This window comes from Lemur catta, chromosome 3 (genome assembly GCF_020740605.2).
Source record: "Lemur catta isolate mLemCat1 chromosome 3, mLemCat1.pri, whole genome shotgun sequence".
Taxonomy (NCBI): Eukaryota; Metazoa; Chordata; class Mammalia; order Primates; family Lemuridae; genus Lemur; species Lemur catta.
In genome coordinates, this window is record NC_059130.1 from 62,760,917 (window position 1) to 62,782,473 (window position 21,557).

The following is a 21,557-nucleotide window of genomic DNA, read 5'->3' on the forward strand; positions in this document are numbered from 1 at the left end:
TCAGCAATGGAAATTGTTTTAAAAGTCATTTAGCTCAGAAAATGTTCATAGGCATTGCTCACATTTATAAGTTCTAACCCCTCCCCACTCCTTGCTATTTTAACTCTGTCAGATCACACTGTTTACCCCTATCATTTGAAAACACAATCTGATCATGTCACTTCTCTGTCTTTTAAAGGTTTTGAGTTTCCTTCAGGATCTAGTCCAAGCGCCTTAGCCCGTAGGAGACCGCTTCTTCCCGGTGTTTGTTCATCTTCCCAGCCTTTCCCAGGTCTGTCTGCTCTGCACTCCTCACTGCTTCCAGGCTGAATTATTTGTGGTTCCCTGATTGCATCCCACCTTATTACTAACTGCACCATCTGCTCAGAGCACCATTCCTTCCTCTTTTCTGGGTTATCTCCATATGACCTTCAAGATTTAGTTCTGGCCTCACCTCCTTCATAGGCGTTCATGCGTGGAAACATCCCCACCCCTGAGTTTGTTTTGGTGCTTCCTTGGCACTGCCATCACACCCACTGGCCACTTCTAACATAACAAGCTGACAATGATAATGGCTATATTTATTGAGCACTTAATTATGTTCCAGGCTCTGTGCTATGCATTTTATACGCATTATCTTTGTAATCATCACAACAACCTTAGGAGGCAAGCGTAATGATCTCGGTCCTACAGATAAGGTAATTTCATGTAAGGTTAAGTAACTCGCCCAACATTGAGCAGCTGCTAAGTGGCAGAGCTGGGATTCAAAGTGCTTCCAGAGTCCATATCCCTAAAATTACACTATTATAAACATTTTTCTTGTCTGTCTCCCCTACCTGTATAATCTTCTTGAGGACAAGCCCATGTCATGATCATCTAGCATCTATAGAACCCTTCATGGTACACACAGCTTAATAATAATAACAAAGATAATATATGAGTGCTAATTATGTGTTTTTATTAATAGTCATCCCGACAGGTGCGAGGCGATATCTCATTGTGGTTTTGATTTGCATTTCTCTGATGAATAGTAACACTGAGCATTTTTTCATATGCCTGTTGGCCATTTGTATGTCTTTTTTTGGAGAAATGTCTGTTCAAGTCCTTAGCTCATTTCTTAATTGGGTTAATTAGTTAGTTTTGTTTTGGGTTTTTGTTTTTTTCTTACTATTGAGTTGTCCTCACTCTTTGATGTATCACTTTGCATTCTCACTTGACAGAAAAATGGGCGTAATATAGCTATAGGGTTTCACAACAAACAATTGCCAATGAACCCCAACTTAAATACATGGGAGAGATACCAGAAAAGTTCTGGATACATAAAAAATTATATAAATAAATACATAAGTAAATACATGGGAGAGACTAAGTACTATGTGCATAATGTAGGCTCAATGTTTAATTTTTGTTAGGCCCGTTGATCTGCTCTCCCTGGAGCCATTCAGATTCACTTTAAGCTTTAGTCTCATGAGTACTTGTTTATTTTTTTGGTACATGTTATTTTTAGTACCTCTTACTTTTGTCGGCACCTCTTCTCTTGGCTTTTACTATTGTTACCTGTCAAGGTTTTCTTATTTAGAAGGATCAGCAGGATCCAGGCCCTGGGTGGTGCCCGTGAGATATAATGAAAGGCATGTGGGTCTAGACTGGAAAGAACACTTTCGATCCAGGTGTGCTGCTGGGTCATCACTTTCCTTCTCTGCATTTCCATTTCTCACCTACAACATGGCTTCTCAGGTGTTAGACTGTGGGCCAGTTACAGCACCGCCAGCGGGGGTGGGGGAGGTGGGTACTGGAAAAATACCAATTCCTGGATCCCAGTCACAGGGATTCTGATCCTGCAGGTTTAGGGCAAGGCCTAGGATATAGTGTTTTATTAAAGCTCCCCAAGTGGCTTTGCTGCAGTGAATTTTCACATGCGACTGGACTAAATGATTTGCAGCTAAGAGATAATGTGATTTACTATCCAGGCTCAGGAAAATATATTTTTGTTAAAATTGGTCATTTATACATGCTAAAGCCTATAAGATGAGGCCTTTGCATGTAGTAGTCTCAGTGAACGTGTTTCACTTTATCATATTCACAGATGAGGACTGTGTCATTAGAAATGCTTTTTATAGTAATAAAAGAAACACCTAACATCATAAAGCAGCAGTTTTACCCAATTTAAAAACTTTTCACATATATTACTTTGTTCGGTGTTCACTTCATAGATGATTTCCCTTTTACAAATGAGAGAACTGAGGCTTCCAGACATGTCCAAAATCATCCTGTGAGTCAGGAGCACAGCCAGGATGTGATCATGTGTCCTCCGAGCCTGAGGTCAGGATGTATTCCACTCCTCAACAACCGCCACATGGGCTTCCAGTCTTTACGTAAAGAAGAGCTCATTTTATTTTCATAAAAAAGCTTTTTCGAGTCTTTAGATAACAAGGATAGGATTTTTGATTGCAAAACTGCTGAAAGGCATGACTAGCATATCGCTGCTGATGCCTTTACTGTGCTCTAGCAACTTCTGCAAACTCTGAAAAAATTTGCTAGGCTTGGTGGAAGAAACTGGCTTGAGAAGCACTGGTTTAGAGTTTGTGGACTTCCAGGGAGATCCTGATCTATGCTGAGGATCTCATTCTATGTTATTGTTTCCCTCTCTACCTACTCTCTCCAGAAGCGTGTTTCTCTCTCAATCCCCCCATCTTAGTACATGGTATTACAAGCAGCCTAGCTGTGGAAGCCCAAACTAAGATTTTGATTCCTTTTCCTTCATTCTGCCTCGTAATTTCTTTTCATCACTAAGTTTTATTGGCTGCACGTCTGAATACATCCCCAGTTTTTCCATTTCTTTCCACCTCTGCTAACACCAACTTAAATTAGACGACCATAATCTCTTTTATGAACTGCAATAGCCTCCTAAGTGGTCTCACAGATTCCTCTCTTGCCCCCTGCCATCCATTCTCCTCACTCAGCAGAGACCTCTTTTAAAATGTAAATCCGATCTCCCCTACTTGAAACTCTGCAATGAATTCCCACTTCATTTGGAATAAAATCCAATCTTCATAACTGGGCCTTCACGATTGAGTTTCTCTGAGCAGCCCCCGACCCCATCTCCTCTCCTCCCGATGGTGTCAGTTCCTTGAACATAGTGAGCTCACTTTCCCATTGGAACCTTGGCACCTCCTTTTATCTCTGCCTGGAATGCACTTCACCAAAATGTTCTTAAGTCTAGCTGCTCTCTTCACACAGATGTTAGCATGAATATATTTAGATATCCCCGTCCTTCTCCTAAAGACCTTCTCAAATAAACTTCAAGCCACTAACTTGTTTTGTTTCCTTTATAGGGCTTAGAGAGGCCACACTGTAATTTACATAAAACGTATCAGAATAGATCTTATGATCTAAGGACAGATTAGTTGAAGGTACACCCCAGGTGCAGCTAGCATTCTAATTAGGAATTCACTCCCTCAGAGGTGGGTGGGAAGCTGTTAGCTGACACTGAAAGGCCACACTCCAGAGGAGGCTACTACAAGCAAGCACTTCAGCTGTCTTTATCTCTGATAAAGATGTTTCACTAATTAGCACAGTGAATGTCAGAAGTGGATTTTTATTGGTGAAATTAGGATCTTGTTAATTAGCATGATGAATGCTAGAAATGGACTCTCATTGGAAAATTCAAGGTGGATGTGTCAAAAATATTTTGGTTACATCCCCCAACCTGGTATGAACAAGATATAGAAAACCAGAAAACCCTTTATTCTTAGGACTGGAACACAAAGCTTGATCTCTGAATCTCCCACGTCCAGACATGGGTTTAGAAGACTATGAATGGCCTGACCCTGACCGTGAGGTGGCAGAACCCTGCCTCTGGAATACTGTTACATCAGACCGTGAGGTGGCAGAACCCTGCCTCTGGAATACTGTTACATCAGTCTTCGTCAACCTTTCATGTAAGATTGTGGCAGGAGTACTTAAAAGGACAGAGAGGTGGCACTCCATCAAGACACAGATCAGGTTTTATTAACTGTCTTGTGCCTGTTGACTAATAAATTTTATTTAATAAAGTCCTTATGTGTGGCAGAATTTGTTGTGAGCCTTGCTTTCATTTATAACCTAAAAGCAAGGTTGTAGGAGGAGGAGCTCACCCTCCTCCATCTCAAAGCTTGTGATGGTAACTATTACCTGCCAAAAAGAACCCAAGAGTTGTTTGTATCAAATGAGCATAGGTTTAATTTATAAGAATTGGTGGATAAAATTCACTTGTATGTGTATTTGTTCATGTTTATTTGTTTCCTCCCTGTCCTGTCTTCCCTCCCCCCAGACCAAACCTCTCAAGAAAGCAGAGGTCTTAGATGATCTCTTTCCAGAATCTTAACCACAGCCCAGGACTAGCAAGCACTATTCCAGGCATGCAATAGTGACGTTAAATTTCTGAAATGAGAATAAAAGGAGGGAGAGAAGGAAAGGCAAAGAGAATAGAACAGAGAAACTGGGGTAAGGAATATTGGGGAAAAGAATGAGGAATAGCTGCCTAGAGCGAAAGTCGGTAAACAAGAGTTCTTAGTCTTTTTTTTTTTTTTTTTTGAGACAGAGTCTCACTCTGTTGCCCAGGCTAGAGTGAGTGCCGTGGCGTCAGCCTAGCTCACAGCAACCTCAAACTCCTGGGCTCAAGCGATCCTCCTGCCTCAGCCTCCCGAGTAGCTGGGACTACAGGTGCCCAACATCATGCCCAGCTAATTTCTTCTTTCTATTTTTAGTTGCCTAAGTATTTTTTTTTCTATTTTTAGTAGAGACAGGATCTCACTCTTGCTCAGGCTGGTCTTGAACTCCTGACCTGAAGGGATCCTCCCACCTTGGCCTCCCAGAGTGCTAGGATTACAGCATAAGCCACTACACCCGGCCTAAGAGTTCTTAGTCTTAAGCAGGCAGTGGAGAAAAGCAGCGGAGTTCTGCATTCCAAAGTGTGTTTCTTGGAACACTGGCCGTTAGAGATGCTCTGAGGAAAAACACATTTAGTGGTTAAGTGAGATGAGTGAGGGTTGCATAAACTGCTCCCTCTTAAATATCCGCAATGCACATGAGCATATTAAAGGCTCTGAGAGGCATTTTAAGGAACACACACACACACACACACACACACACACACACACACAAGCCTAGTTAACTTAGTTTTACTCAGTATTTCCCAAACTTATTTGAGCAGGATGCTCTTTTTCCCTGTGACATTTATTAATAAACTCTAAAGACTCTAGCAAGCATAACAGATGTGGATAGGAAACTGGCAAAACAAAACAAACAAACAAACAAACAAACAAACCAGTGTTTTCATTATCCTGTGAAGCTGGTTCTGAAGCAAGAGTCTAACCTGCTCTTCCCATGCACCTCATGCATGGAGAGCATCTGCAACCGCGTTCTGAAGCAGTCAGGGCAACAGCTCTCAGACTGTGTCTACCTTCTGACCCACCCTTCACCTAGACAAAGGGAGATGGACCCAACAGCTAAACCTTCCTGAAGCAGAAATACTGAGAGATAACTAGGAGCAATCATGCACTGAAAATCAGATATGAACGTGCTACCCAGTGTAGCAGAAAAAATGAACCCACGAGAGTTGCCAGTACAGTGAAACCCACTTACTACATCCTTTTAAAGATCAGCCTAATGCTCACACATGCACAATGCTTTCTTTCCTTGGCCCTCAGAGAAATATTATGAAGGTGTTTCACTTTAGTAAGGTTCATGAGTTTATGGCCTTGAGAATGCCCTTGAGAATAAACTCTAGGGACTCAGAGGGAGAGAAGAAAAGCTGTTTTTGATGGATTTGTCTCCATCTCCTTTCCATACTACTGCAACTAAAACATTGGAATTAGTGAAATTTTCTAAACTCAGTAAATGCCAAAAGGAGATGACTGTTTTCTTTCTCTTATTATCTGTAGTTAAGTAAAAATTAAATTGTGTCAGAAAGGCAAATACATTTTGGGAGAGACTCCTATAATATAAATACTTCAAAGTGCATACAGTTACATTGCTAAATTTTTGAACACAAGGGATAAGTGAAGATATGCAAAAGTAAAAAAGAAAATCATGACAAAGGGAAGATGCCGTTTCTTACTTCCTGAATGTCATATGCTCCGTTCTTTCCATGTGGAACTCTTTGGTCTCATCTTTGCCTCACTAATTGTCATCCATCTTTACATCCAAAGTTTAGATGACATTTACTTTGGCAAGCCTTTCCCCAGTCACCTCCCTTGTCTCGGTTAGAAAAACCTGGTCGCATACCCCCACTGTAACTTCTCTTATCACACTTGGTTGTGTATTTAATTGCTGGTTTACCACTAGACTATAAGCTCTTTGATGGCCGAGACTGCGTGCATCTCATTCACTGGTATCCTCAGAGCTGAATGCATTGGTTGGCAGGAAATAGATGCTTAATAAATTGGTTGGTTAATATAGTTTTGGTTTAACTCAGAGTGTGACCTACATTTTGATACTCAGTGTTGCATTTGGGAAAACTTACATCAGCACAGTTATTAATTCTATGTTCATACATATACTCAGCACATCAGCACAATTATTAATTCTATGTTCATATATATGCATAGTCACTCAGAGAAAGATATACTCCAGGGATCAGCTCCAGGGTAATTTAACCAGGACTCAAAGAAAAGTTTAGTTTAAGAATTATAGAAATTAGAAAATAAAGAGTTAAGAGATGAAGTTGGTGACGTCATCTTGAGTTCTGCAAGTTCATAACAATGATTCACTTCATGAAAGCGTTGTTTTTGGTTATAAAGTCAAAGTTAGATGACCAAGAGGCATTGCATTGTTTAAAATGCTTGATTCATCAAAATGTACAACAGTTTGCCTTGCGGTTTTCTAGTCACATGATTGCAGAGGTCAAACACTTTTGTGAAAGCCACAGATGAATAAGCAAAAAAAAAAAAAAAAAAAGAAAGTGCTAGGTTATAAACACACACACAAAAGTTGCTTCTCTTGAGAAATTTATTTGCATGTGTATTTCCATGGCTATATTTGGGTGTAAGTTTGTGAGAGACAGGGATGAAAAGAAAGAGAAAAAAGAAAGAAAGAAATGAAAGAAAAATAAAGAACAACAAAATAAAGAGACAGGGAGAGAAGAAATTGAGTTCACTGTCAAATTCTTGGGTACCTGGTACAAATAAACTAACCCAACACAAACAAACAGCTATTTGGTTGATATAAACTAAACTGGAGTGTATGTGTGTATGTGTGTGCTTGGGGTCATTTCTTGGTAGTCTATTATGCTCATTGGCCTATGTATAATTTGTATCAGGTGTCTATGATAAAATTCCTCACCATACAAATAAATACGAAAGCGATTTGCTGATGACCAAAATTTGGTCGCCCATTGCAGAAAGATCAAATAAAATGAAATAGTTAAGACTATTTAGTATAATTTGTTGTTACGTGGCAAATATGTCTTTAGAGTAGAATCAGGAGAATGGAGAAGAATGCGGATTTTTGAAAGTCAAGTCTCAGAATGTTCAGTTTGAGTTCACTACAAACTATCTTCACTTTATTCTAAAAAAAGCTCCCTGAGCATTTGGAGAGGTACAAAGAAGGAACAGAAAGATAGAGGAGCTCACGACAAGCTATAAATCTTGATGCTTAAATTGAGTGGGGGTGAGTTGAGCCAGTACAGTGTAGTACTTGTTAAAAAAACATGACAAATGGTGTTTCCATTTGCAAAAGTCATTTACGATTGGCCATTAACAAAGGGGTTGGGATAGGGATAGCCTCTTGTAGAAGTTTTAAAATTTCAGTCATCAAATTTAGCCTATTTCATTTAATTCTATTTAACAGCTTTGAGTTGATTTGATTCAAATATGTATAAGGTCTCAAATGGAAAACATTTTGGTAATTTGCATGGCTATTTTCAAGACTGCAAAATCTAATCGTTACAGACAATAGAACCAGGCTGCCGGCAATGGAAATAAGGCACAAAAATGACTGATGTAAATCAGTCCTTGATGAGTTAGGTTTCTCCCAAGATAACCCAAATCAGTGCAAGATCTTTGCTCACAAAGTTGATGCTCATGGAAGTAGCTGGTGGCATCACCAGAAAAACTGCAAGTCCTGCCTGGGGCCATGGCCTGTCTACTTGTGGCACACTGTCGATGCTGTCTAAATAAACCTTTTCATCTTGATGAAGAAGGGTCTCAACTTGTTTTATTATTGGGGGGATTAGTTTGAATTCCTTTTCCTTTAAGTCTTTGGGATGACTGTTAGATTCCTTGCTCTCTTGGTATCCTGGAGATCCACTGAGAACTATCATTATTGTAATTGTGGGCCATAACTGTCTTGCTTTGGGGCCATCTGCTCTTCTCTCTTGAATAATATAGTTTGTCACTGGGCACACATAAATCACAGACAGGATAGTTTTCTCTCTTCCTGACTTGACAAACACCAAGCACATTTAGAATTCAGCCTTGTAATTAAGCAGGGCCCAATCTCCACAGGCAGGGCTGATACAAAGGGATTTGCAGCCTGGGGGAAGGGCTCTTTTTGTTGACCTTGGATGGCAGGTCTTATAGCATCTGAGGGAATTGCTGCTCCTATGCTGTCCTCATCTGTGACCCTAAATCATGTCCCTAGATGATGTGGTTAGTTGGATACTGGACACTAAATTTGGAGAGAAAAGACCTGAGTCTCAATTTCATCTGTAAAATTTCCTATCTTGGAGGAGGAAATGAGGTGATGATGTCTAAGTGCTTTGTTATCTAAGGAAGAACCAATTGGTGATAAAAAAGAATAAACATATTCTTTCTCAAAGTGTATGGATGTGCATGTGTGTGCATTTATACATCTGCCCTCTGTGTTGTAGTTTATAACAAGGGTACTTTTTCATTGTTTCTCCTCTCCTTCCCCTATCCAAGAACCTGGAGCTCTCCAGTGCTAACCACACATGGCTCAGCTCAATCCTAATGTGCTGTGTTCTCTATGTGAAGATATTGTTGCTGTAAGAAAAGAAAAGATTTGACTTGTCACCTGGACTCTCAAAGAGAGTCCCCTCGGCATGGTGAACAATGATCTTGATTTGTCCATGATAGTCCCTATTTTAGCACTGAAAGTCTTGCATCCCAGGAAAGCCCTCAGTCCCAGACTCAAAAGCATCTCAATGCTTAGTACTTGTTTATTAAATCTCAACAATATAAGACAGTTGCTTGCAGTGGGCACTGCTGTCTGTTTCTCTGGCAATCTAATTTGACCGTAACTATTTATTTGAATCTATTGTGCTATGCTCCAACTTGCAGGTTCGTGCTATGCTCTAAGCTGTGGGTTTTCAAGCTGTATCTCACTGAAGAACAGGAATCCACAGAGTGCCCCCTATGGGGAGTGGAGGATGAAGAGCCCCAGCCCCACTCTCACTATTTTAACCAAAGGAGCTCATCCATGTTCTACTTAAGACATTGGATTCTATTTATAATTGACTAGGCAAAAGATGTTCCTTTGCTAAACAAACTTCAAGGACCATAGCCCTAACCAAATGATTAACTTTATTTAGACTCTAATTAAATAAGCCAGACAATTCACAGAAAGAAGAGGACTAGACCGCACGCGGTGGCTCACACCTGTAATCCTAGCACTCTAGGAGGCTGAGGCAGGAGGATCGCTTGAGGTCAGGAGTTCGAGACCAGCCTGAACAAGAATGAGACCCCGTCTCTACTAAAAATAGAAAGAAATTATATGGACAACTAAAAATATATAGAAAAAATTAGCCGGGCATGGTGGCGCATGACTGTAGTCCCAGCTACTCGGGAGGCTGAGGCAGAAGGATCACTTGAGCCCAGGAGTTTGAGGTTGCTGTGAGCTAGGCTGATGCCACGGCGCTCTAGCACGGGCAACTGAGCGAGACTCTGTCTCAAAAAAAAAAAAAAAAAAGAAGGAAAGAAGAAGACTAGGACTCGCCTTGGGTAGAATAGCCTTTGCTTTTTTCCCTTCCTTTTTGGGGGTAAAAGATGATACACTAGTAGTCACATGTTGATAATTGTAAAATATTTTCCATAACTGTCCTCTCTTCCTGAACTTCTTTCTCAGTCTATCTGATGACGCAAGTTACCATGTGAGCATCACTCAGAAGGTTGGGGATTTGACTAGTGTTGCGGGTTGAATGGATGACACTGAAATACAAGAAAAAAATTTCAAAGCTTGCAGTTTCAAAATTTGTCTTAGTATGTCAGAACTTTCTGGCATCCTGTGGGTTAGCCAGTGCATCAGCATATGGACTTGGTGTTATTATAGGTTTATTTAGTCATGAGAGAGATTTATTGTGTAGATATGCATCTACATTTTCTGTAAAACAAGTAATTATGTGTTGCAATGCACATATCATCACACACAGACACAGACACACACACAGACACACACACACACACACACACACACACACACACAAACACCCCTCTTTGGAAGAATCAAATCTTGAACTAGACCCTGTAAGAGAAGTATGATAAAGTTCTGAGATTAAAGAACAAATGACCAACTGAGATTTCTTGGGCTTGGATTACGACAGAAAAGCCGAATATAGGATAGATTTGGAGAGATGGAACTAAATATTTTAAGCCAAAGAAAAAAAATTTTAATGAAAATTCAGGGAAGTAGGAATAGCCATTGAAGACATGAGAGAGAGAGAGAGAGAGAGAGAGAGAGAACAAGAGAGAGGGAGAGAGAAATGTAGCTTTAAGTCATTGATTCTCTTCCTATTCCCACTCATTCATTGACCTTCTGCCATCATGTGCCAATATAGTAACCCTAGCCTTCCTCACTTTACTACCAGTGATGCCTGCACTCTCTTATTCTACTGGTTTCTGCTTGTGTTGACCACATCATTTTATTTTATTTTTATTTTTTTTAGAGATGGGGTCTTGCTCTGTCACCCAGGCTGGAGTGCAATGGCCTGATCATAGCTCACTGTGACCTCGAATTTTTGGGCTCAAGCAGTTCTCCTGCCTCAGCCTCCCAAGTAGCTGGGACTACAGATGCACACCACCATGCTTGGCTAATCTTTTAATTTTTTATATAGACAGGGTATCACTATATTGTCCAGGCTGGTCTCAAACTCCTGGCCTCAAGCAATCCTCTCTCCCTGGCATCCCACAGTACTAGGATTACAGGTGTGAGCCACTGTGCCTGAGAGTCAATTCATTTTAATCTAATTAACTGCTTCACATATTTTAAATTAAAGCATAGCAAAAACTATATATTGAGAGAGTTTGGCTTGAAACACAGGAAGAGTCAGGTCTTCATTACTGTTTACAGTTTCTAGATTGGAATTAAAATTCAGAATGGTGCCTGGCTGGTGCGCTCAGAGTCTTCCACACTCAGCCCTATCACATGGACACTCTCTTTTCCCATAGCATCATTTTTTGAACTGTTCTGTCTTCCCCTTTTCTGTGATTCTGCCTTTTTTTCTCCATGTATATGTTTTTCTGGCTCTGATGTTCACGAAAACTGTTACAAGGCTCTTTCCTTCCTGATTGAAAACATAGGCGGGCCAGAGAGGAATGATTTCTGAAATAAGAGGAGAACACCGCTGTCACATTTGTGGGATGATGAGAAAACATCTGAGGGACTGTGTGGAGGACATTATTAACTGGGAAGAAATTGGCCACACTCCCAGATGAATCTAGACTATTTCAGGGGCTTTCCTTGTGCTACATTCTGTTAGTTTTAAAATTTTCTTTTTTATCTTTTTTTTTCCTGGCAAACCTGAGGAGTCATCCCGGGCAGCAATGAAATGGCTTCAGTCAGGTTATCCTTCCACAAGGACACGAGGAATGGGGATTGTATGTGCATGTGCTAATATGATTCTAAATGCTTTCAAACCATTCTGTTTAATTCTCTCTGTGGCATGTAGTTCCTGGGGGACAGGCACCAAATTGATACGATCAGTGCCAAAGTGAACTGTCTCTTCTAGTCCCCAGGAGCCTCCGACTGAAGTGTCAAAATACAATTGTGCACCAGTGGTATTGCTGTGTTGAAGAAACACTTCAGCACACTATTGACATCACAAGCAAATTAAAAGACTCACCAAAGTTAATATTCTCACATTGTAACAACATCTCCCATAAATTATTAAAGCCCACACAATTTATTACCCATGTTAGTGGGGGGGGGGGAAGCAAGTTGAATCATGAGCCATGCTCCTTAATGATTTATTTTTTTGGTCTTCAGTGTGTTGAGGTTTATAACTCATCCTGCTCAACTCTGCACCGCACCAAGGAAAAAGCAGTTGCTAGTCATGCCCTCCTCTCCCCGAGGATCACCTATGCACGGGATGAAAGCACACTCATTACTTCAGCATCTTTCAGCAGCCTCTCTGTTTCAGACTGGCTGTTCCTTTTCATTACTGCACTGCTTAAGCATGGCATTGAATGAATATGATTTAAGACTGTAGATGATAGATCTAAGCCTTTTCAGAAATAAATATTAACTTCATTGTTCAGGCAGGGAGGCCAAACCGACTTTTTGTATTCTGTCTCAAGGCTTCTAAGTAAATCAGGATTTACTTAGAAAGCTTGTGTTCTAAAGTCTGGTCTACCAGCCTCACCACTAGTCTGTCTTGATTAATTTATGTTTTTAAACAAATATATTTTATTCCACCCTGAGTGGCATGTTTTATCTCCAGTTCTACCATCGGGCTTGGGCAACTCATTTAAGTTCTGAGAAAAATGTTTCCTAATCTATTCAATGGACATGTTGTATTAAATAATCTCTAGGTTTTCTTCCAGCTCTAAAATTCTGATAGTCACCGTGCATCACTACAAATCAGGCAGCAGTCTGCCCTGCTGGTGCAGCTCCTCAGAGCCCTTTGAATATTCGCCTGGGGCATCTCTCTGCCTTTGCCCTAAGTTAGTTTTAAGAGGCCTGGCATCTACTCTGGGCCTGTCTGCCCCTTCTTGCCTGTGCTGGCCATAGAACAGGAGAAAGATTTCAAGAGGAAATGAGCTACACTTGAGAAGACTAAAAAGAGATGAATTAGAACCACCGAGATTCTTCTTAAAATGATGGGTGAATGTTGTACAAACTAAAAGTCCCTCTGGGGTTAGTTTACAATCCAAGGCCTTTGGTGACCATTTGGTCTGTCGGTCTTTGTTTGTTTGCACATGGGCCCTTAATGAGGAGCCTCTAGTGTCAGGACATTCCTATTCCAGGTTGGATATCTCTAAGTACAAACACCGATTTGTGCTCCGGAACATCACTAGCATGTCCAATTTTAAAAATAGTGTCACATCATATCACTGTCCTAAAGTTAGCAGAAAAATAAACACTCAAGTGCAAACTAAAAAGGCATGTAAATACAAGTTGTTTTAATACAGTTTCTCTTGTAAGGGCAATTGGATACACATACTTCTTAGGAATTAAAATAATAGACATCAATAATGCATGCACTACACCTTTAATTTGCTTTGCAGAAGTAAACAAACATGCCTGTACTTTTTATACGAAGTCTCAAAACTTGGGAAACGTAGTTTGAACTTTTAAAATGTTATTTTAAATTATATTAGATAACCTTGCATCTGTATCCCTGTCTCTCTTGCCACCTGAATGGAATTTGGATTTTTCTTGCACTTAAATGTATAACTTTAGGCATGTCACTTAAGCTTAATGAGCTTCAGTTTTCTCATCTGAAAAATGCAGACAGTAATCCTTAGCTGCTTCGTAGGGCTGATATGTGGCTAAAAAGACATCATGTACAGCCGCATACCAGTAGTCTCAGCTACTTGGAAGGCTGAGGCAGGAAGATTACTTGAGCCCAGGAGTTCAAGTCCAGTCTGGGAAACATAGCGAGACCCTATCTCTAAAAATTAATAATAATAATGATAAAAGAGATCACCTATTATTGAAAGTTCTTTTTTAAACAATAAAGCTATATGGAAAGATGAATTATTGTGTTGATTTTAGTTATTATGATTAATAACTAAACCCAGTGGAATTTCTCATTTTTAATTCAAGAAGAAAGGTGGAATTTCACTCATCTATCATGAAAACCTTTCTCAGATAACATTTACACATTCCTTTCCCTGCTTGAGGAGACTGTTGAACGGGCGAGGTAAAGAAGGTACTCAGTTTTACCTTTTACCTCGCAGGAACTGTACCACTTTACAGAAATCTTAGAGCACAGGAGCCAGGGCTGCTAGTGTTGTTTCTTTCCTGTTAGATTAAATTCAGCAAGTGTGTATTGGGCTCCAACTATGTGCCAGGCCCTTGTTCACACAGTCAGATGGATGGGTGTAATGGATAGAACTCTCTACATATAGAAAAATGATTTTCCTCTGTAGGTATCATTTTCCCAAAAATATGAACGTGGGGGTGTGGTGGGGACAGACGGGACATACTTGGGAAAGTTAAGTTCAGGCATTGGTCGTCTAAGATCTTTGTACAATCAGACATTCAACTTATTCTAGAAGTTGTAGGATAATACCCTGTTGCAGAACAAAGGCTTCAGCAGCCTTTGCTAAAATGTAAGGTCCACTCTGCTGATTAGATAGAATCATTGAACCTTATGCTACCCTATATATACAATGGAATCCATAAGCACCCTCCCAAGAGGGGAGGCATTTAGATGAGATCTTTAAGACTTAGGTATTGTGTACCGTGAATGAACATGAAAGGCTGAGTGCATAAATAGCCATTCATTCTGTCAACAACATTAATTGAAAACTCAGGGGTGCATAAAGCCCCATTCTGGTTTATTGAGTAAGCCACAAGAATACCTTCACATCTGTATGCAAATATTCCACAACTGTGAAACTGAGGAGTGAGTGCCGCTGATGTGAAGAGACTGTTTAGTGGTGACACATACACGTCGGCTGTGACTTCTCCACATAATATTTGCCTGACCGCTTGTGTGTCATAATATTCTACAATGCACATGTCCTTTAAAGGTGTTATGGCACTTGTAAATAGTAAAATCTGTCCCAGTGTCCTTGGCAAAATTCCTCCAATTGGACTGGAAACCTTGGCAGTACATATTGGCAGAGTATTAGCATGTTTGCTGTGTAAAGGTTCATGTATTGATATTTCTTTGCATTCTATAAAAGCTTCAGGTTTTGAATAATTTTATTATATGTACAGGGTGAATGAATATCAATTATAGTAAGACCTTTAGAGAAAATATTTTTTCATGCTTAGTGTATTCTATCTTCTCTACTTCCTCTCCTAATGCACACTTTGGAGAACAAAGAATGCCGTGTCTTTAACTCTAACAAGGAATCTACCAAAATAGCCTAGGTGCCTTCCTGGCCTTGCCAGTACTAGCTGTGTGACTTTGGATGGATAAACCACCTAACCTTGCTAAGCTCGCTTGACAGAGTCTGTCCTGTCCAGCTCATTTCCTTATCATTCGCCTCTGCACTCCAAAGTTTACTGTGAACACCTGTGACTCTCAGGGTGAGGACTTTTTTCTGGCTCTGGGAATATGCTCAGTTTACAAATAATGCAGGCCAGAAGTGCCCTACAATTGTTATTTCTAGAGGTAGACTTCAACCAGAGATGGATAAGAAATTGGTAGATAAATATTCCAGCTTCTTTGGCCCTTAGTTGAGCTTACACTTGTATTCTATACCGTCTTTGAAAGTTCCTGAGCAGGACTGGGCTCCGGTTGCCAAATTGGAAACTGCCTTGAAAATATACCTTTTATGGACTTTCTTCCCTTCTCTGTTTTATTCCATACTCCCAGTCAGTGTTTCCTGGGATCAGCAGCCAAATAAACTACAGACAGTCCTCAATTTATGATGGTTTGATTGAAGATTTTTTGGCTTCATGATGGGTTTATCAGGGTATTACATGCATTTCAACTTACGATATTTTCGACTCACAGTGGGTTTATCTAGACATGACCCTGCCATAAGTCAAAGAACATCTGGACTTGCATTTGAATCCTTATCTTAGAGTAGGCTTCTGGGGAGCCCAATCAAGGTATTTACTTTTCTCATGTGTAAAATGAAAACAATACCTGTTCTACCTATCCACACAGTTATTGTGAGAATCAAATGAGATAATAAAAGTACACATGCTTTGAAAACTGTGAAACATTAAATAAATTCACATATTTAATCATTATTATTGCTGTTGCTATTGTGTCTTGCAAACTAATTCATGCATGCAAAATATTTGCCAATATAATATTATACTTTGGCGGTGAGCTAAAGAGAAAAAATATTTAAAAGTAATAATGTGAGATAGAAAGTTATTGACAAAAGGTAAAGGAATCAGCACCACAGGATGAAGAGAACTTTTCAACTGCTACTGTAATGCCACCCAACACCCACATAACCTTCTCCCCCAAATGACAGATGTCAAAGACAAAGGATTAGAAAAGAGACGACTGGCTTTTCCCTATTGTCACACGCTTTTCTCAGGAAGAATATCTTTCCATCTTTTCTTTGTTTGGAAGGTGCCTTTTCATTACCTTATAAATTCACAGGGCAGGAACTGTGTTTAAGTCTTTATTTTGTAGAGTTCTTTTAAAATTTAATATGTTATTCAAATATTCACAAAGATAAGGCAAAACCATCTTACTAACCAAAGACAGACAGATGGGACAGACAGAAAGAAGAGTTTACGAAGCAGCAGTTGATAGCAGTGTCCACTCATCACCCAAAAGCCAAGTCTCATAGTAAGGCAGAAAAACTAATGACTATTTAACCATGTGTGTTACCTTCCAAATAAAAGCAAATGAGTGGGAAATTTTTTTTAGGAAAAAAAAAAAATTGTCGCACCAGAGGTTTCTATTGTTTGAAACACTTTAACCACCTTGCTCAGAAACCAGTCTAGGAAAAAAGTAAAATTTATGAATTTTGGAAATAAAATAGGGGAGAGGAGGATAACTCTGTGCTAATGTGAATGTGTCCCCTCAAAATTCATATGTTGAAATTCTAATTATCAATTTGATAGTATTAGAAGGTGGAGCCTTGGTAGGTGATGAGGTCATGAAGGCAATGGGATTATTGCCCTTATAAAGCACCCCCAGAGAGCTCCCTCACCCCTTCACCACGTGAGGACACAGTGAGAAGACAGCTAGCTGTCTATGAACCAAAAAGCAAGCCCTCACCAGATGCTCTGTCTGCCATCACCGTGATCTTGGACTTCCCGGTTTCCAGAACTGTGAGATATAAATTTCTGTTGTTCATATGCCACCCAGTCTTTAGCATTCCGTTACAGCAGCCTAAGTGGACTAAGATACCCAGATAAAGAACTACATTTAATAGCCTAAAGAAATATAAAAGCAAATGCCAAAGCAATACATTCTTATCGCAGGTTTGCATAGTTATGTCTTGCCAGACTAAACGCGTTTTATTAACTGAATGAAGAGCTGAGCACTTCACTTCAGTTTTTGCCATGCCACAATTTTCTTAAATATTAATCAACTGTGACTACATTTGCCCCTGTAGTGAATATACCAGAGTGCACATTTAGTTTTAGCGTGTGGTGGACTGCCATGTTGAGATAATGATCTTTGGTAATTGTTAACAATTTGAGTGAAATTTAACACATTCATAGAACTTACAGGGATGCTATTGTACAGAATGAGGTCTCGTCATTAGAATCACCACTTAAATCCCACAAAAGTATTCTTGACATGTTAAAATAGGCACCTTGTCTACAATCTTGTGGCTCTCCTGTTTTTACTCCCATTTTTACTGTGAAGGTACAGTTAAGAATTATCCTTTAAAGTTGTTCCCACAAAGGTTTTTGCTTATCTTCATTTGAATAGTGACTGCCTTTCTTTTGTGATCCTTGGTTCATAAAAAGTATTGCATTTCTCAATTTTAAACTGGATTCAGGAAGTCACTTTTTTTCCTGCTCCTGTAATACTTAGTTGATGCTGCTAGCATAGCACCTGTCACACTGTATTATAGATAGTTGCAGAAGTATCTGTCACCTCCATTAGACTAGGAGTTCCCTGAAGGCAGTAACCACCATTTCATTTTTGCATTCTTAGCACCTGTCAGTCCCTGACATTTAGTCAGTGCTCAATAAGTGTTTGGTGATTGAATCAAATAGACACAATGCAGTGTGTTTATATTAACACACTGGTTCACATAACATCGGTTGTTACTTATTATATGATACTTAAGTCCTCATAAAAGAACAAGTTTTTAAGCCAGAAAGGCATAATCACATTTGGGTTGAAAATAATTTAGTTCCTCAATGTAATTGTGTTTCAAAAGCTATTTGTTGTTGAATGGCTTATTGATTTTTAAATATTTTCTTTCCAAAAAGCAGGATTTCAAAAGATTCCTGATTTTTTAAAATAGATTTTTACATTCCCAAGGAAGAGACCAATCTTTCACCTGATAAATATGAGAATTCCTACCACATTATGATTTGTTCAGTTCAAGCCACTGATTTTAAATAGAAAGAAGGAATTGAATAAATGTTTTTAAAAATCCCAACTGTTGAGAAAAGTTTTGTAATATAATCTAAAACAAATATACTGACTTAACTTTTCCTTATAATAAGGAAACTGGTAGTTTTAAAAACCATCTGCAGAATAAATATTTATGGAGCAGAATGACAACTTGACTTATCCAAAGCACTGGCATACATTTTCTTAGTTAATGTTTGATGAAGCATTTCCACTTACAATTCTTCAGTGAGCTAAAAGAAGAGTTTCATTAACTATTTTTGAGAGATAATGAGGCCATGATCCCTTTCCAGATGTTTCACTCATCAAATAATTGTGATCTTTCTTCCAAATCTCCATGGTTGCTTGATTCCTATTTTCTTGTTTATTGAGCAGTGATTTATAAAGATGAAGAGAAGTAGAAGTGCCAGACAGACGATAGGGATTAGATCTATTTCTTGTGGGTCTAACATACAAAATACTGTACTCTGAATTGCTATAAATTCAAAAGTGTATTTATAAATTTAAAAACCGGAAACTTACAATCTCCTGAAGCAGTATACATAATCTACAATAAACAATATTCTTTATGTGTTTCTATGTACATAGTTGTATATCTATGTGTGGGAATATATAGAAGTATTTATTTTTTAACTTTCTCAAGGTTCTTGTTTATAGCCAGCCATGCCAACAAAATTCACAAAATTCAGGTGTAAATTTACCTTACTAAAAATTGGAGACTCTTTAAGTTTATTATGAAAGGATGTAGATGGAGATGCTCTTTTTTAAATGATTTTTGCTTAGAAGCATATGTATACCTCCAACTCTTTGTCTACAGTAGGGATTCAAGAATATAGCTCTCTGTAGAATTTTCCTTGGGGTCCACGAAGACATGGATTTTTGCTTCAGAGTAGACTAACTATATTTTCTAATGTTCCAAAGTGCAGGACTAAGAGGAAATAGAGCCCATAACACACATTAAGGTGCACTGAAAAAGCTACATTTAAATATTATGGTAGATAATTTAGTGATCACAATAAATGTAACACCAACAACAATAATCACTAATTGTACTATGTACTAAGTACTACTGTAAATACTCATGTATTAATTCATTTTCCCTCCACAGTGACCTTATGGGGTAGATACTAGTTTGAGTCCCATTCTACAGATGAGGAAACTGAGGAGGGACAGAAATTTAGATAACTTGCTCAAGTTCACAAGCTAGTGAGGGATAGAGTGGGATAGAAACTGAAGCAGCTGGGCTCCAGGGTGATTTTGCGATTACACTGTTAAATATTTAATAGTGAGCACCAGATGACATGAGAACTTGGAGGTATTTGTTTTTCATCTTGAAACTGCCCATGTTTCCCATAACTCCTCCCCAAACTGTCATTCAGGTCTATCCACTTTGACTATGTTGTTTCTACTTTTGACAAATGGGCTAAGAAAAGTGATAATCAACAACACCTACCAAGTATACAACCAAAACTAACAGGAATTATTTTGTATCCTTTTTGGCATGGTTAATATTTTTTGTATTTGGACCATCCTATTTTCCATCCCTTAGGAATTAATGAAAATGCTTCCAGGCTATTAACAGAAGTTTAAATGGGGTAAAAGGGTTTCCCCAGGGGAGAAAGAGGGAAGGACCCATAGCCCAGATACTGTAAATGTTGGTAACTAACAGCTCACAGTTATTCCAACTTCTGAGAAGGGAAGCTGCCTTGCTTGAGACAGTCCCCGACCCAGGCAGCCTAGCAGCCAATGATTTACTGATATAAGGAATATGAGAGCTTCCCCTTCCCCACGCCTCCCCCCAACCCCCAATACACATACTGCAGGAATGAACTGAGCTCTGGTGCTCAAGAGCTTCCTGTAGGACCTGTTCTCACTTGTCTTCAGCTCAGCATACATCCTTGCTTAGCTTTCTTCCCTTGCCCTCTCCTATCTTCTTCCTTCCCCTTCTACTGAGAGCATGCTCTTAATAAATCACTTTTTATAAAAGCTCTTTTCTTAAGTTCTGCCTCTAGGGAACCCAAGCCAAGTTGGATGGTACTGGAAGTGCTCCTAGGAAGCAGAGTCTAAGATGGGATTCCAGAGGGGAATGGCTAAAAGGTCCCTATCGCTGATGGTAGGTGCAATATTGTTAGTCCCAGGCATTATATAGCAGTGTGATTGTTAAGATCAGCAAACTGTGGCCTGTGGGTCAAATCCAACCCACTTCTTTTTGTAAATAAAGTTTTATTGGAACACATTCATTTATGTAGTTTCAGAATTGAATATTTGAGACAGAGACCATATGGTTTGCAAAGCCTAAAATATTTACCATCTGGTCCTTTACAGAAAAAGTTTTGCTGACCCCTGGCTAAAATTTTCACTGACAGTGGCAAACTGGGTTGAGATATAGGTAGAAGGGGTGCAGTGGCAGATGCAAGGTCTCTGGCTTGGAGAGGTACAGTGAAATTGCAATGCTAAGGAATATGAATTTAGATGATTGTTCCTAAGTATCATGGATGCATTGAAGACACAAAATGACTGGCTTTATTACTCATCTATTACTGTGTGACAGATTATTACAAATTTTGCAACTTAAAACAATGCATACTTATTATTTCCCTGTTTCTAGGGGTCCAGAGATGTCTTCCTGGGCCCTCTGCTTTAGGGTCTTTTACAGGGCTCCAAAAAAAGTGTCATCCAGGGCTGGGTTCTCACCAGAAGGCTCAGCTGGGACAGTATCCACTTTGAAGCCCATGTGGTTGTTGATAGGATTCAGCTCCTTGTGAGCTGTTGACTGAAGGCCATCCTCAGTTTCTTACCACGTGGGCCACTTATTATAGCAGGTTTGTTACTCAAAGGCAACAAGGGAGGGATTCTGCCAGCAAGAAGGACGTGACAATTTTATGTAGCCTATTAATGGAAGTGACATCCCATCACTTTTCCCCATCCCATACTCAAGGGAGTGGATTACACGATGTCATGAACAGTAGGAGGCAAAGCTCATTGGGAGTCATCTCAGAGTCTGCCTGCCACACAGACTCAGTTCTATTATCTAAAATTTAAAGCAAACTGTGAGAGTCAGAAAGACTCATTAGCAGCGTTTAGAGAGACACTCATCATCTCTTATAGATAGAGGGCAGACAGATTAGAAGATCGGGTTCATGTCTAATTTGTAACAGTGGAAGAACTTTAAAGAAGG